This window comes from Diplotaxodon limnothrissa, linkage group LG15 (assembly GCF_057381915.1).
Source record: "Diplotaxodon limnothrissa isolate DT_005_m linkage group LG15, D_limnothrissa_male_GT1.1, whole genome shotgun sequence".
Lineage (NCBI taxonomy): Eukaryota > Metazoa > Chordata > Actinopteri > Cichliformes > Cichlidae > Diplotaxodon > Diplotaxodon limnothrissa.
The window spans coordinates 32,785,042-32,800,909 of record NC_140610.1 but is presented as its reverse complement, the minus strand read 5'-3'; the positions used below and the strand labels follow the sequence as shown (position 1 = coordinate 32,800,909).

The window sequence follows — 15,868 nt, the reverse complement described above, 5'->3', positions numbered from 1 at the left end:
TCACACTTTCTAGTCCCTGTCAGTACTCTTGCTGCAGCATTTTGGATCAACTCGAGGCTTTTCAGGGAGTTTTTAGGGCATGCTGATAATAATGAATTACAATAGTCTAGCCTAGAAGTAATTGATGCATGAACCAGATTTTCAACATTACTCTGAGTCAAGAACAGTATAGTTGTTTGCTATATTAAAGTGGCCTTTTCTGATATAACTTCTAACTACCCGTTGGTGGTGTTTAGGTGTTTAGCTGGCTCTTGTCAGGTGCCTGGACATGGGGGGGGATGTCTAATCTGCTGACAATAACTCATTTCAACAGCATCGGGAATAAATGAGCATGTTTACGCACATTTTCATGTAGCAGAGTCCTGACTTCAGTTCAGGGTTCAGGAGATGAGGCTTGAGGTGAGGAGGAAGAGGATGACATATGATAAAGACGCCAGTGCATTGTCTCTTTGCTTCACCTTTTGTACTTTTTTGCTGAAGATGATAAAACACAAGCATAAACCTTCAGATCTTGAGTTTAAATGCCCCCCTTTATGGCAACCAAACATCTACAATTTCTCTTCTTCTCTGACTTTAATGTTTCACATAGTCTCATATTTAAAAATGCCATTAGTTGAAACATTCCCTGGTATTCAAATACGATGGGGGAGCATCGCAAATCCTATGTGTTTTTAATACATTAATTATAACTTCATGAGAACAATTTGTTGAAAGATGTGGCTACACACTATTCTATGGATATTTATGAGTGTAGTATCCTTTTTTTTATTTAATAACCTAAAATAATGACTGACTACACATCTAGAGTGCCTCATAAGTCAGAGCTACTCCAATTCAGCTAGGACAATGGTTTATAATATCCTTAGAATTCCTTTATTATAGCCTAAGGCCAAAATATTTATGGGATAAGATATAATTAGAAGAGTGACAGAATTCAACCACCCAGGGTAATTAAAGAAGATGGGATGATTTTTGGAAGGGGTTGTATAATAATTTCAAATGGGTCTTTATAAATAACATAATGGATATAGATAAACTAAGATGAGCCAAGTGGCTTATATCTCCTCTAAAAGAAAATAATAGCAAGGAAAATCAAAATTCTGACAGGTCATCACTGATAACTTTAATAACTTTGATGTTTTGCATTATATAGCTGTCATAAAGCATTTGAATTAATAAATCCTAGCAAGGGAGGGGTCTTTCAGCCAGCAGCCATTTCAGGCACAGCAGCTAAATATACTGATGGCCTTAGGATTTCAAGCAGACAGCTTTGTAAACACATCGATTCCTCTTAAAATTACTAGATGCAATTCACTTAGAAGGTACTCAAAAGGTCGTTTTTTTTCTTGCAGTTGAGGCAATTTCGCCATAAATCAGTACTATCATGCTAATCGATGGTAATTGGTTAATTGGCGTTAAGAAATGTATGTTCCCATGGGGTGTAAAGGCCTCTGGATAGTGATCAAGCCTTGGTCATAGATTTTTCGCTGTTGTCTCGCTTTCATTAACTCACACTAAAATTTTATCTGATGTTTTTTCTGACTTCCAAAACCCAAGATTGTTCCAAATTTAGAATCTTGTTTGGTTGGGAGTAAGAGGATGAATTTATGTTAATTTATAGTGAAATCTATTAATTGCAAAGTCACCCACAATAAAATCTCATTTAACTGCAAGGTGTTGTGGTGGAGGTGGAAAACATGAGAAAACATTGTTAATTAAATGTTTTCAGTGTGTCAATTCTACACTTATTACCTCCTCACTTCATTATCTTGAAGGTGGCCCATAGGTTGGCTTTACCCAGCTGACATTTTCTGCATATGTAACTGCCTGCTTCTATTTATACTTGTATTTATGCGAGGGGACATACAGTTTCATTCCTACTGGCAAATTAGTTACCAGATATGAAACAATTCAGCCTCTAATTTCACTACTGCTTCAAGCGAGAGGAATGGGAGAGTGACAAATATCACAAGGTGTTCCATTTTAACATGACCTCTTAGTCAATAGTGAGACTCTTCGAAGTGGCATTCTCAAACAACATACAATGCAGATTTAACAGCAGATCTTCTGGCAAACAGAGACATGAAGCTCCTAAACAAGGGACCTGTTTTACCTTAATATAAATATAGGTAGAATGTTTTCAGTTTTTAAATAAGCACAGAAGATAGCATGGATGTATTACAGGGCTCTGACTCAGGGGCCTAAAGCATCGGGTTAAGGGGTGAGGCTGGGGGGTAACAGTTAAAAGACACTTGCAATCACAGAGATGCCTTGGGAAGATTGTTGTTGTAATTTGGGGCTACATAAATAAAATTGAATCAAATAGAAACACACAAAACGACATACAGAAAGTTACATAAACTGGCCCCAAATATAGACCAATAAAGATATTCTAATATGACCTTGAAGACATGGAAAAGGGAGATATCCCCAACTATTCAGATCCAGAACCATAAAGAAGACCCAAGTTATCATGGACGCATTTTTGTGCCTAGGTTTTGCCATTTATTTTGAGATTCTTGTGTGACAGCCTTCTGAGTTTTGCACTTTTTGTTGTGTTTATGGTTATAATGAAAGATACATATGATCGCTAATAATCAAGAAGCAACCACAAACAATAAACCATAACTGAAAAAATATTGTCTATACAGTGGATAAAAATTTTACAACATCTAAAAACAATTTAAGAAGACTAAACTATTATCTGGAATTAGAGTAATAAAAAAACATCAACAGAGGTATACAGCAACTCATCCGGAGCTATTTATTGCACCCTAGGGTGACTATGTGTATGCTTTTGAGGACTAAAAGGGTGCATATCTGTTCTTAAGCAGTACAAAGTAAATAATTATGTTGTTTCTTTGAGTGCAGCTTTAACCTCCTAGGACCTGGCGTCCACATACACTCAACAAAAATATAAACGCAACACCTTTGTTACTGCTCCCATTCCCCATGGGATGGACGTAGAGACCTAAAATTCATTCCAGATACACAATATAACCATCCCTCCCAAACAGTGGTCACAAATCAGTCCAAATGTGTGGTAGTGGGCACATCTGCCATATTGAGATAATCCATCCCACCTCACAGGTGTGCCACATCAGGATGCTGATCTGACATCATGAGTAGTGCACAGGTGTACCTCAGACTGCCCACAACAAAAGGCCACCCTGGAATGTGCAGTTTTTTGCGCTATTGGGGGTCTGGGGACCCAGAACCGGTCAGTATCTGGTGTGACCACCATTTGCCTCATGCAGTGCAACACATCGTCGCATGGAGTCTATCAGATTGTCAATTGTGGAATGTTGGTCCACTCCACTTCAATGGCTGTGCGAGGTTGTTGGATATTCATGGGAACTGGTACATGCTGTCGTATATGCCGGTCAAGCACATCCCGAACATGCTCAATGGGTGACATGTCCGGTGAGTATGCTGGCCATGCAAGAACTGGGACATTCTCAGCTGCCATCTGCCCTGAACAATGTGAACCATGATTCATCCGTGAAGCGTACACCTCTCCAACGTGCCAGACGCCATCGAATGTGAGCATTTGCCCACACAAGTCTGTTACGGCGACGAGCTGGAGTCAGGTCAAGACCCCGATGAGGACGACGGGCATGCAGTTGAGCGTCCCTGAGACGGTTTCTGACAGTTTGTGCAGAAATTGTTTGGTTGTGCAAACCAATCGTTCCAGCAGCTGTCTGGGTGGCTGGTCTCAGACGATCTTGGAGGTGAACCTGCTGGATGTGGAGGTCCTGGGCTGGTGTGGTTACACGAGGTCTGCGGTTGTGAGGCCGGTTGGATGTGCTGCCATATTCTCTGAAACGCCTGTGGAGACGGCTTATGGTTGAGAAATGAACATTCAATGCACGGGCGACAGATCTGGTTGACATTCCTGCTGTCAGCATGCCAATTGCACGCTCCCTCATTGCTTGTGGCATCTGTGGCATTTTGCTGTGAGACAAAACTGCACATTCCAGGGTGGCCTTTTGTTGTGGGCAGTCTGAGGTACACCTGTGCACTACTCATGATGTCAGATCAGCATCCTGATGTGGCACACCTGTGAGGTGGGATGGATTATCTCAATATAGCAGATGTGCCCACTACCACACATTTGGACTGATTTGTGACCACTGTTTGGGAGGGATGGTTATATTGTGTATCTGGAATGAATTTTAGGTCTCTACGTCCATCTCATGGGGAATGGGAGCAGTAACAAAGGTGTTGCGTTTATATTTTTGTTGAGTGTATGTGGACATCATATTTCAAAATGGGTTATTTAGACCAAAATACTCAATTTTGCGCTACAAGAGCCATTGCAGGGGGGGGGGGCGTGGCATGAAAAGGGAAAAAACAAAACAATGCTTGGACACTGCTAGAACAGGACGCCCACACAAACGCAAAGCAGGAGATGAAGCATAGCTGAATATGTTTCCAAACCAACTTCATTCTAAGCCAAAGACTAGAAAATATGGTGAAGCATATCTGCCCTTTGGCTTCACCTGCACAAGTGCCGAGGTAGGTCTCCCCTGCAGAATTGGTTTTCCCTGTGTTGAGAGCACGCGCTGGGCTCTCCAAATCACAGACAAACAGTATCCCACATTCTTGATTTTTAGTTCACAAACACTTGTTGTAATAAATAACTACTCCTGACATTTTGGAGATGTTAGCTCTTTATACAGTAAAGTTACAGTGGGATACGAATAATATCAGGCTGATCCTGCCAGGATTTGTTCCCCCGGAATTCTAATCACGGACAAACAGGATCCCACAGCTGTTTATGTTTTTAAACCCATTTTGCACAGAGAGACATTTTTGAAAAATGTATTGATAGCCAGTGTTGGTCAAGTTACTTGAAAAAAGTAATCAGTAACTAATTACTGATTACTTCCCCCCCAAAAGTAATCCCGTTACTTTACTGATTACTTATTTTCAAAAGTAATTAATTACTTAGTTACTTAGTTACTTTTTAAAAACACGATTTACAACCTGAATAGTTGATAAAGCCGTAGATCTTTCAGCCCAATTCTACTTTTTCTGCATAATCCATCATACAAAATGTAATCAAATGGAAAAGTCTCTTTTTTTAACTTGTTTTATCAGTTTTAATCTTTTAACTTTATGCATCAAGTAAAAATTAAACTATAAGCAACATTCTCTGACTTGAATAAATTAGTTTAACATTTAAACCTATTTTCTACACATTCCAGCACATAAAATAAAATATTTTTTGTGTTTACACTCAGTCTTTCAAATAGATGCAAGTAAAACACAGCAGAAAATAAATAAAGTCAAAGACTCAGCGGTCCTGTTGCTCTATTTTCACCTGTAAAGCAGGACTGCGGTAGGCGGAGGTTTACCCTGGTGCAGGTGTGCCGCGGTCAATGGAAGAATCCGCGAGTTTCTCTGTGAATTTCCCATTACATCATAGCGCACTCGGCGCTTCCTTGGAAGTTTAGGGGTTTTTTCGCTGTAAAAAGAAGTTTTCATCCCACGCACGATGGACGCTAATGTTTTTGTCACTTTTTATGGAATCAAACTCAAAGTAAGGTCAGTACTTCCACGCTTTAAACGCTGCACGCTCATACTCTCTCCCGCACTCGATATATGATCCATTGTTGATCTGCACACAGCTGCTGTCACTAACGGCGCACTCGCTTACGTCACTGTCTTGAGACATTCTCGCAAAAAAATCACGGTTTTAGTAACGCAGTAACGCAGCGTTCCTACAGGAAAGTAACGGTAATCTAATTACCGTTTTTGCAATAGTAATCCCTTACTTTACTCGTTACTTGAAAAAAGTAATCAGATTACAGTAACGCGTTACAAGTAACGCGTTACTGCCTATCTCTGTTGATAGCAGTGTTGAACATTATTACACAGGAAAAAAACAACTACATGTAAAATAATTACACCGTGACGCCTCTGCCTTTCTAAATAGAGGGACATTAACTGTGTGTGTAAATGTAAGCGTGTAAAACCATAAGATAGAGGCAAAATACTGTTAATCTGACTATCTGCCATTCTGCAATTCATCTCATGTAAACAATAACGTGGAGCACAGTGTGACATGGAAAAAGGCACATACCTTTAACGTTGCGTGACAAACTCTGTATTCCTCATCCACACATAAACCCAAAAAAGGAGTTTTAAAAAATCTCAGTTTTCGGTGATTCCAATCGCCGTTTACAGCTGCGTTTTCAAAATCACCCGTGTACGTGCGGACGCAGCGTAAAAGAGTTAGTAGTTTAATTTCTTACTACCTTACTAACCTTAATTGTTTACTAAATATTTGAGGTGTGAAATAAACCGCAATGGAGCAAAATATGGGTGTATGTGGTTGGAGGATGTGTGTATGCGTGCGTGCAGGGGGGGTGAATATTTTTCTTGTAAAACAAAGGGGGACCCAACAAAAAAAGTTTGGGAACCACTGCTGTATACTATGCCGCCCACTTGGTTATGGCGTTCCATGTATGCCCTGCCTGCTAGCATATTACACCCTGCTCTTATGTGCTGGATTGTTTCAGGAGCATCTTTGCACAGCACCAGGGGTCTTGTCTGGTGTGGTAAACGCCAGTCTCTATGGATCTTGTGCTCAGCGCTTGTTCCTGTGCTGCCATGATTATTGCCTCTGTGCTGTCTATTGCCAATTTTTTTCCAGCCACTGGTAGGATTTCTGATGTCAGCCGCTTCCTCTATCTGACAATGGTGCATACTGTGCAGGGGCCTGTCCTTCCATGATGGTTCCTCCTTTTGCTCCTCTTTTTTGGGGGGGGTTCCTGCTGCCTGAGGTATTCACTGAGCACATGGTCAGTTGGGGCCTGATGTACTCGTGGATGTTCCTTTTCCCATCCTGAATCGTGGTGCTGACACTCACTAGTCCCCAGCCTCCTTCCTTCCGCTTAGCGTCTAGTCTCAGGGTGCTGGACTTGGGGTGAAACACTCCATGCGTGGTGAGGAGTTTCCTGGTCTTGATGTCAGTGGCTTCTATCTCCTCCTTTGGCCAGATTATTATCCCAGCAGGGTACCTGATAACTGGCACCCCGCATCAACTGACTTCTCAGGACTTGCCTGACTGTCTGCAGGTACTTGGTGGTTATACTTGTTAACTGTGGGTACCGTGAACAGTAGTGCCAGCAACATGTCGGTTAATTTGAAACATTTTGCTGCATGTATTTTTAAGGCTATTTTTGTAGAGGGATTAGTAATTTGCATTAACATGACACATAGTTTTATGATAGCATAGCGTGCTACCAGATGATATCTCTTCGATCCATTGGAATATGACACAATCAACTCTTCATCAGTTGGTGCATCAAGCTGGCAGGGATGATGGTACTCTACTCACTGGCCATGTGATCCTCTTGACTTTCTGATAGGCCTTTTTTGCAGTCAGTGACACAGAGCTCCATTTCATGGGGATTAATTGTTGCTTGGGCTCACAAGCCAGGGATATCCTAAGCATTTTGCTTTAAATCTCTTTCCAGCAAGGTGCTGTCTTTAATACAATTTGAAAAAATGATAAAAGCTAGAGATTAATGATGGCAGGATGAAATTCATTATATTGCCATGAACTGCAGGTATTAAGACTAAAGGCTGAAACTTGCATTCTTCAGTAAGGTATTACCTTTGTGATATTTTAATGGGCTAGGCTTTGAAGATCTAGTATAAATACAGCAGTATATATTGTTAGGGAGGTGAAATTAGTACAGTGGATCTTTGCATCTTATCTCAGCACCTGTTATATGCTGTCACTATAGATCTCTGAGAGGCTTTGGATAATACAGGATTTAGCATTGTATAAACAATTTCATTTACTGCTCTTAAACAATTTGATGTAACACCACAAAATGTCTAAACATTATTTGGTACAAATACTTGGCTGCTTTTGAGAAAAGTTCCACAAAGATAAATCCTACACCATTCTTCTTACATTTTATTTGTTTGTCTAACTCACTTGTGTTTAAAAAGATGTTAAATAAAACTCTGATCTCTAAACTATGTCAGTGAGCTGAAAGCACCTTGATGGTGACACCCTCCTGTTGGGTTTCTCACAAGGGATTCTGCAGCATACCAGGAACTTGCAACAGTTTGCATCCGTTGGCGTCATCTCCTGGTAATAAGCACATCTGAATGAAGACCCAATCAGTTCTTATGGAGACAGATCTCTCTCTTTCCATCTTTCTCTTTTTCCTATGTATATTTGGTGTAACTGAAATAAGTTTGGAAATTTCAGTATGAAGCTGTTAACAGCGGCTAGTTAGGATAGTTTAGCAACTTCCCACTCTCTGGGCCCAGTTACTCAAAAGGTGTACTGTAATGGTAATCCATTTGCTTCATTGCACATCGCATAATCCAGTTCACTTTTGTCCTGGTTGTTCAAAAATGAATTGATCCAGGTACAGATTTTTAAGGATTTCCAAAAGCGGACTACCAAAATTCACACATTTCGTGGAATATTTAATTATCAGTAAATTCATTATTTTATCCACAACCCTATTTACCTCATCTACTTTGTCATGATAAAGATGTAAAAAGCCATGTTTATGTGAAAACATTTTTCAAATATTGAGGACATGCTTGGTACTATCCTATATGGGTGGCAATGCCAAAAGAGAGGAGCAGAAGAACAGTAGAAGGAAAAATGAGAAGAAGAAGGATAGGACGTTCTCAGGATATTATTGTGTTATTTATGCTTGAGTCTCTGAAGTTTGATAGTCTGTTACTATCACCATTTTGAAAGCTTGGCATAAAAATATCACTTTAAAAACCCTACAGTGAAGTATGTTGATGGCGAGGACAACCCATTGTCTCACTGTGCTCTAGCTTTGGTGCACCCAGATCTCCTGAAGTGTTTTTCTGTGAAAAGCAGGCTGCCCTTTTCTACCTCTAAATCCACCTAATGTGTTTGTCACTCTATTTAAAGGGCGATCTGACTGGGGAATTAAAAAGATTAGTCTCTTTCTACAAAGGTAACATCCATCCATCCATTCGCTTCCGCTTATCCTTTTCAGGGTCGCGGGGGGCGCTGGAGCCTATCCCAGCTGTCATAGGGCGAAAGGCGGGGTACACCCTGGACAGGTCGCCAGTCTGTCGCAGGGCCAACACACAGGGACAGACAACCATTCACACTCACATTCACACCTAGTGGCAATTTGGATTATCCAATTAACCTATCCCCACAAGCTGCATGTCTTTGGACGGTGGGAGGAAGCCGGAGTACCCGGAGAGAACCCACGCAAACACGGGGAGAACATGCAAACTCCACACAGAAAGACCCCGGCCTGATGGTGGAATTGAACTCAGGACCTTCTTGCTGTGAGGCAACAGTGCTTGCCACCGTGCTGCCTTACAAAGGTAACATTTGATGAAATTCTTCTAACAAGGATGTTTACTTCGGGAATATTTAGCACTTGAGCATAACTGAACGATATCATAAACTGCTTTTATCTGAAATGTATCTGAAGAAGTGCAAAGGGTCACACTGATGTGTGTAAGAAGCAACTGAAGACGTGTCACTGAAAAACCTTGTCTTGATTGTTTTTGTACTGCTACCAAATGCAAACCTGACCTACAAATATCATGGTCAATTCTCTCGATTGATATCTGAACTGAACTTCTGAAGTTCAGTGCTTTATTTACTCCACTAACTAAGAAAATTAAAGTGGATATGAAACACTTCATGTATAAAATCTAATTTACAGCATGGAGCCCTGCCCTCAAAAACTGACATAGATGTCTGTGTAGCTAGATTTGTTGTCAGTAGACCTACATTAGTTTATGTTTGCTTACTAGTAACATAAGCAATAACTCTGGGGAAACTAAGGACACTAAGACTAAAAATCAGTTTAAGGGGGTCACGTTTGTGCTCACCCTGACTCTAACAATGAGTTTGATGTTAAAACTAAAGCTATACTGTCCACTTTCACTCTCTGTCGCTTCAGCAGTAAGTAGTTCTCTGTTGTTTGGCTGAAAGGGGATTTTCCCCTTTCAGTACAGCCGATTGGTTTTGTAAAGCACTTTATGAGTGAGAACAGTGTGGAGGTGAGCCTGTTTGAGTCAGGTGACGGATGGATCACCGACAAGCTGGAGTCAGAAACTGATTCTTCCTTATCCAGTTGTTTCAAAATGCCCAATACTGGCTTCTCTTCATTGACTCCATGTTGAATCCAGATTTGATTTTAATTTCCTTCTCATCACACACAAGGTCTTGAATAATCTGCCTTATTTTACCTGCTGTATAACTATGGATGGAGACAGACTATTGCCAAACACATAACCCTTTATGTGGTAGTTAAATATGTTAACAGAATTATTGTCATTGTACCAGAAGAAGTGCAAATGCACTTGATGACTTTCTTTTTACAACAATTTCATGCCTAAATCTCAGTTGTACTCCTAACAAAAAGTTATTACGGTCAGGTCCATTAAGGGGATATTATAGAAAAACATGATGTGGCACTTTGGACTTAATTGCAACATAGGGTGACCAAATATTAGACTTTGGTCTTACATCCGTTTCCAAAATGTGCATGCATGCTTAGATACAAAGGGTCTATACTGTAAATTTAAAATTCCCAGATGTTGGATTTCGAATACACTTGACAAATTTCTGCAGTGAGTGGAGGGATTTCCAGTTGTAATTGATTTAATTTAAATGTTATTTCAATGTTTTATTCTTTATGCCGGAGGTTTCTTCCTGTCACCAAAGTGCTTGCTCATTGGGGGTCATATGATTTTTGAGTTTTTCTCTGTATGTATTATTGTAGGGTCTACCTTACAATATAAAGCACCTTGAGGGCGACTGTTGTTGTGATTTGGCGCTGTATAAATAAAATTGAATTGAATTGAATGTTTAGCGACTTTAAATTTGGAACATTTTTTAAAAGTAATTTAAAAAAATATTTCATCATTTATCATCTGCTAACAAGGTAAAGGCTAGCTGGATTGTTGCTAATACTGTGATTTTTGAATGCAGAGGAGCTTTGGACACTGATACACAAGGTAAGCTTTCACTATGAATGAACATTTTATCATTTGGGTAGTTAGATAATACCAGTCCATTATAAGCTCACAGTATTTTGTGTTCGGTCAGAAAGAGGCTCTTTGTATTATTGTTCGTGCTGCCTGAGATAGTGTTCCCAATAATTTACCAGTCAAAGCGATATTTAGCTTGTTTTTCTGTTAATGCATTAAACAGTAGTATACATATTATAACAGTATTATAATTATTATTATCTTCATATTGCATTTAATCAATTGCACTGTTGTTTCATATTGTCCACACATAACCCAGACTCACTACAGATATGTATAAGCACACACCATCAGTCCTCATCCTCTGATCTCTATAAAGTGAATGCACCTACTTGAAGAGTGGATACACTGACTGAGTATTATCACAAAAAAGGGAGAACAGAAAGAGAGGGAATCTGTTTGTTAGTTTGATTGGGTTAAATACATTTTATTTCACCCAATCACACACACGTGCTGTTTCCTAGTTGTAAGTGCTTTGTCTGAACATTCTTTAAAAATTCCTATATCAAATTACTTGACCATCTTGTTCCACAAATTAGTTCTAAATCCAATTAAAATCCATACATTTTGGTAAAACATGAAATGATTTTCTGTGTCACCCTTACATCTTGGCTTAAAAAGCTTAATACATTTATATGTCTACAAACCCACCTTATTCACTCTGCTCTGATGTGTGTTGATGTGTGAGACAGTTTTTATTTCTAAAACTAACTCAGAGTTTAATACCATTACAGTACAGACCTGCACTGTTTCACCGGGGAGTTAATTTCACCTAATCTCAGCCTATACTGAGATGTTTTCTCTGACCTTGACTGCATAGACATGATTTCAATGTCAAACATACTGTTGGAATTCTTCTCAATGAGAATCAAATGAGTCCTCTCACTATTATCGACCAGCAGCAGGATGTTTTTATCTCCTGCCATGCACTGAGATCTCTGCTCTGGCAGACTGTTGGGAAGCCCAGTTGCTCTGGCACAGCATCACAGCCTCAGCTTTGGAAAGAGCTCTGCCACCCTGACACTCCTGGGTTGCACTGAACTTTTGACCCCCTCTGTCTTGGAGACAAGTGTCACTGCTCTATAATCCCTTAATCCCTTTCCACCTAGAACTTATTATAATTTAAAAAAAAAAAAAAACCTGCTTGCTCCAGAGAACAGGTAGAGCTACTTCTACAGCAAAGAATGCCATGCTCTTTTTTTTTTTTTTGCTTATGAATTGCAACTTATGATGGAAAGAGCATGATTAGGCTCACTTTTAGCAATCTCCAATTACCATCTGTTGTTTCTGTTTCATCCTACCTCTGTAAAGTAATACTGTTTCAACATGTAAAGCTGCAAGAACAGGCAGAATTGAATGCAGCTGAGCAAGTGACGGACTAATCACCTTAACAAATGGGATGGTGTCAGCTCCAGCGATAATTGATTCCCAATATTGATAAGCTGAATCCATGAGGGAAATGAACGTTTTGAGATTCCTGCATGGGTTAAGTCTTCCATCGGCAGCAGCCAGATTCTTTGGGTGCTGCAAATCTTGATCCAAAATCAAAAGATAAGATATGAAGATTTTTGCCACACTGTAAACCCCAACAGTCTACCTGACTTATAAAGTTTGTGGATATAACAATTAAAATTCCTCACAAAGTTGAAACAACTTAAAACTTTTCTGTTCGGTTAACGATTCAAACAGTTATAATTGTACATGGCTTAGAAGTTAAGAGTAAATACTGCTTTCTTAATTATGATTTTTGAGTAAATGTTTTTTTCCGAGCTCCGCATGTGGACGTCATGACGTCATGACGTCTTCTCTCTAACCTGAACGACGTTGACAGAAAATTCTGTTCAATATGGCTGCCCTTCTCGAGCGACTGGAGAACACATTTGGAGAAACTTGTAAGTAAAACTGAACCTTCGTTATGTTTATTTTTTCCGTAAAAAAGCAAGTATATTAATATGTTGCAGCCAATAACTTGTTTTCGAATGCGCTGTTGTGTTAAAAAGCACAGACCCAGGTGGTGAATAGTTGTTCGCGGTTGTTCGCGCTCTTTTTCAAACATAGATTATGTCGTCAGTTTTACAGTTTTAACCGATTAAAACACAGTTTTACGAAGAATCACACATAAAGAAAGGGTCTTAGTGATATTTTAACGACCCCTTGCCAACGCAAGAAAGTTGGCGTTTTTACAACAGCAGCCTCATTGTTCGGCAGGTTTTTTTTTTTTCTTCTCATTAGCATCATTCAAAAGTGACTTAGCTAGCAGTGGCAACTTCTATCTAAAACAATTGAAATATAGCAAGGTGTTGTATATTTAGTGTGCTGATAAGGTTTTCAATATTTTTATTTTTTCTTCCAAGGCTGAAGGCCAAAGACAAAAAGACAGAAGAAAAAAAAATTCAGACTGCAATTAATTTCAGGTGGAGACAGTAAACACAGGTGAGTTGAAAGATCTATTGAAGAAACCATTCATTAAGTCCCTTAAGGTGAAGATTTCATATATTGATAATGATAAAATTAACACAAATTAAAAGTTTCACTGATAAACACACAATTTTTCCTTGCTTTGAACCCCATGTTCTATATAGATCACAGCTCTGATCTGGAGAACACTATTTTAAAATACTGTGTAGGGTTTTTGTCAAATGATTAAGAAACATACTCTCTGTCACAAGAGACAGAAAGGTTGTATCTTAAAAGAAAAGTCTCCAAAATTTAGTAGAGTCTGATGTCATGCAGTTTCATAAACATGTATTCTCCCCAAAGAATGACACCTGAAAACTTTGCGTTAAATGAACTTTTCTTTTCCCTTTTTAGGAGGCGCCTGATATCAACGTGAAACGCACTGCAGTACTTCGTGCCCTTCCTGTATACCTGCGGGAGGAGGACCCAGAATTCTTTTAGACATGTAATGTAAGTGTATTTTTGCATTACTTAAATTCTGCCAGTAAGATAAAATGCTATGGATTTTTTTAAATACAATTTAATACCCTAGCAGCTACCAAATTGTACAAACAAAATACCCTCTCTGTAGAAAACCCACACACACACAGGTCAGGAGCAGGGCACAGGCGTATCACAGCACTATGGCTATGCTGCAGGTGGCCCAAAAACCAGGCTGAAGTCAAGATTTAGTTTCTTTTTGAGATAAAGTCATGAAATAAAAAATTACTTTTTTTTTTAGAAAAATAATAAAAATACAAATTATGTAATGCAAGAAGCTAACACGTTAATGTACATTTTTCAAAAAAAGTAGAGTACCCTAACTCGTTACAAAGTAACCCACTACACTGCTGAATGTTTTGCTAGATTACAGGTCATGCTTGTCACATTCTCTCAAACCAACCTTACTTATTTAATTGGGGCGATCGTGGCTCAAGAGTTGGGAGTTCGCCTTGTAATCAGAAGGTTGCCGGTTCGAGCCCTGGCTCCGACAGTCTCGGTCGTTGTGTCCTTGGGCAAGACACTTCACCCGTTGCCTACTGGTGGTGGTCAGAGGGCCCGGTGGTGCCAGTGTCCGGCAGCCTCGCCTCTGTCAGTGCGCCCCAGGGTGGCTGTGGCTACAATGTAGCTGCCATCACCAGTGTGTGAATGGGTGTGAATGTCTGGATGACTGAATGTGTAAAGCGCTATACAAATACAGGCCATTTACCATTGATACTGTGTCTATTCCAGGCGGACGCATTGGATGAGTCGACCCTCATTGACACTCCAGTTGCCCTTCTCACAGTGGTTACCGACGGCGCTTCCCAGTCCAGTCCATTTTACTTCCTCAAGCATGGCTGTTTTGGTGAAAGGCGACTAGGTGATGCGTGATATTCCCAGATTTGCAAATGCATTTGCTTTATTGTTTGGCTTGATCTATGCTCTGCATTTAGACTACCCCAGGAAGCTGGTTCACACATTTGCCTTAGTCCAAAATATCTTCATGGGGCTTGATGACGGCAAACCCCTGAAACCCCTGCCTACATGCTCTTAAGGAATATAAGGCAATGTTTGTTAGGACACGCACTCTGTTACTGAGCACTTTGTTTGAAGCACTTTAAGCACTTTAAGTTTACTACAGGCTTTGGGTGGATTTAACTCCATCAGTTTACCTAATTTTCCTATACTTGACTGCCTTATCTGGTTATTTGGAAGCTGATCATCTTTGTACCCATTTTAAAAAATTGTTTTTCATTTCTATTTAAAAAAAAGTGATTAGTATTTGACTTTTTGTTTTGCATTTTTGTGTATTTTGAGAAAGATGCAATTAGGACTGATGTCGTCCTTTGTGAGTTTATAAAAAGATAAATGTTCTACACAGAATTTATAATGCTCACTTTATGGTGCCGATGTCCATGTTAGTTGTTTTATAAAAACATTTGTGATGTTTTTAAATTTTCATGAAAAAATGTTAAATAAACAAAATGTAAAGTAACTGAATTTCCGTACTTTTTTTTTTTTAGTAGTCTACACTCACAACATATCTTTTAATTAATAATCAGATAATTTGAGTTTAGGTTGTAATATAATTGCATTGTGTTGCATCAAAATAATAAACTACAAGAAACACTAAAATATTGAAATTAAAGTATACAGTCTTTGAGTAAAGCTCAATTAATAAAATATAAAATATAATTTAAAATTTTTAGGTTAACAATAAATACAAATTTTGAGTACCCCATACTTAGAAGATATTAGTTTTTGTACTTAAATCTTTTGAGGTAATCAGTTTCCACAAAAGTTTTAAGTTCAGTCAACTTGTTCGGGTTTACAGTGCACTGCATCTATTTGCTTTAATGCAGTTCTAACCACACTCATAAGAAACGGAACATTTCCAACATTAGACTTTAAG

General features: G+C 39.2%; 1 long non-coding RNA gene across 1 annotated transcript; it reads left to right on the top strand.

Annotated features, from left to right (window-relative positions):
- Positions 1–12,885: 12,885 nt before the first annotated feature.
- LOC146617791 (uncharacterized) lies at positions 12,886–15,105 on the top strand. Its single transcript, XR_014906865.1, has 4 exons — positions 12,886–12,929; positions 13,392–13,470; positions 13,849–13,944; positions 14,707–15,105. It is a non-coding gene; the product is annotated as an uncharacterized LOC146617791 (long non-coding RNA).
- The last annotated feature ends 763 nt before the right edge of the window (positions 15,106–15,868 follow it).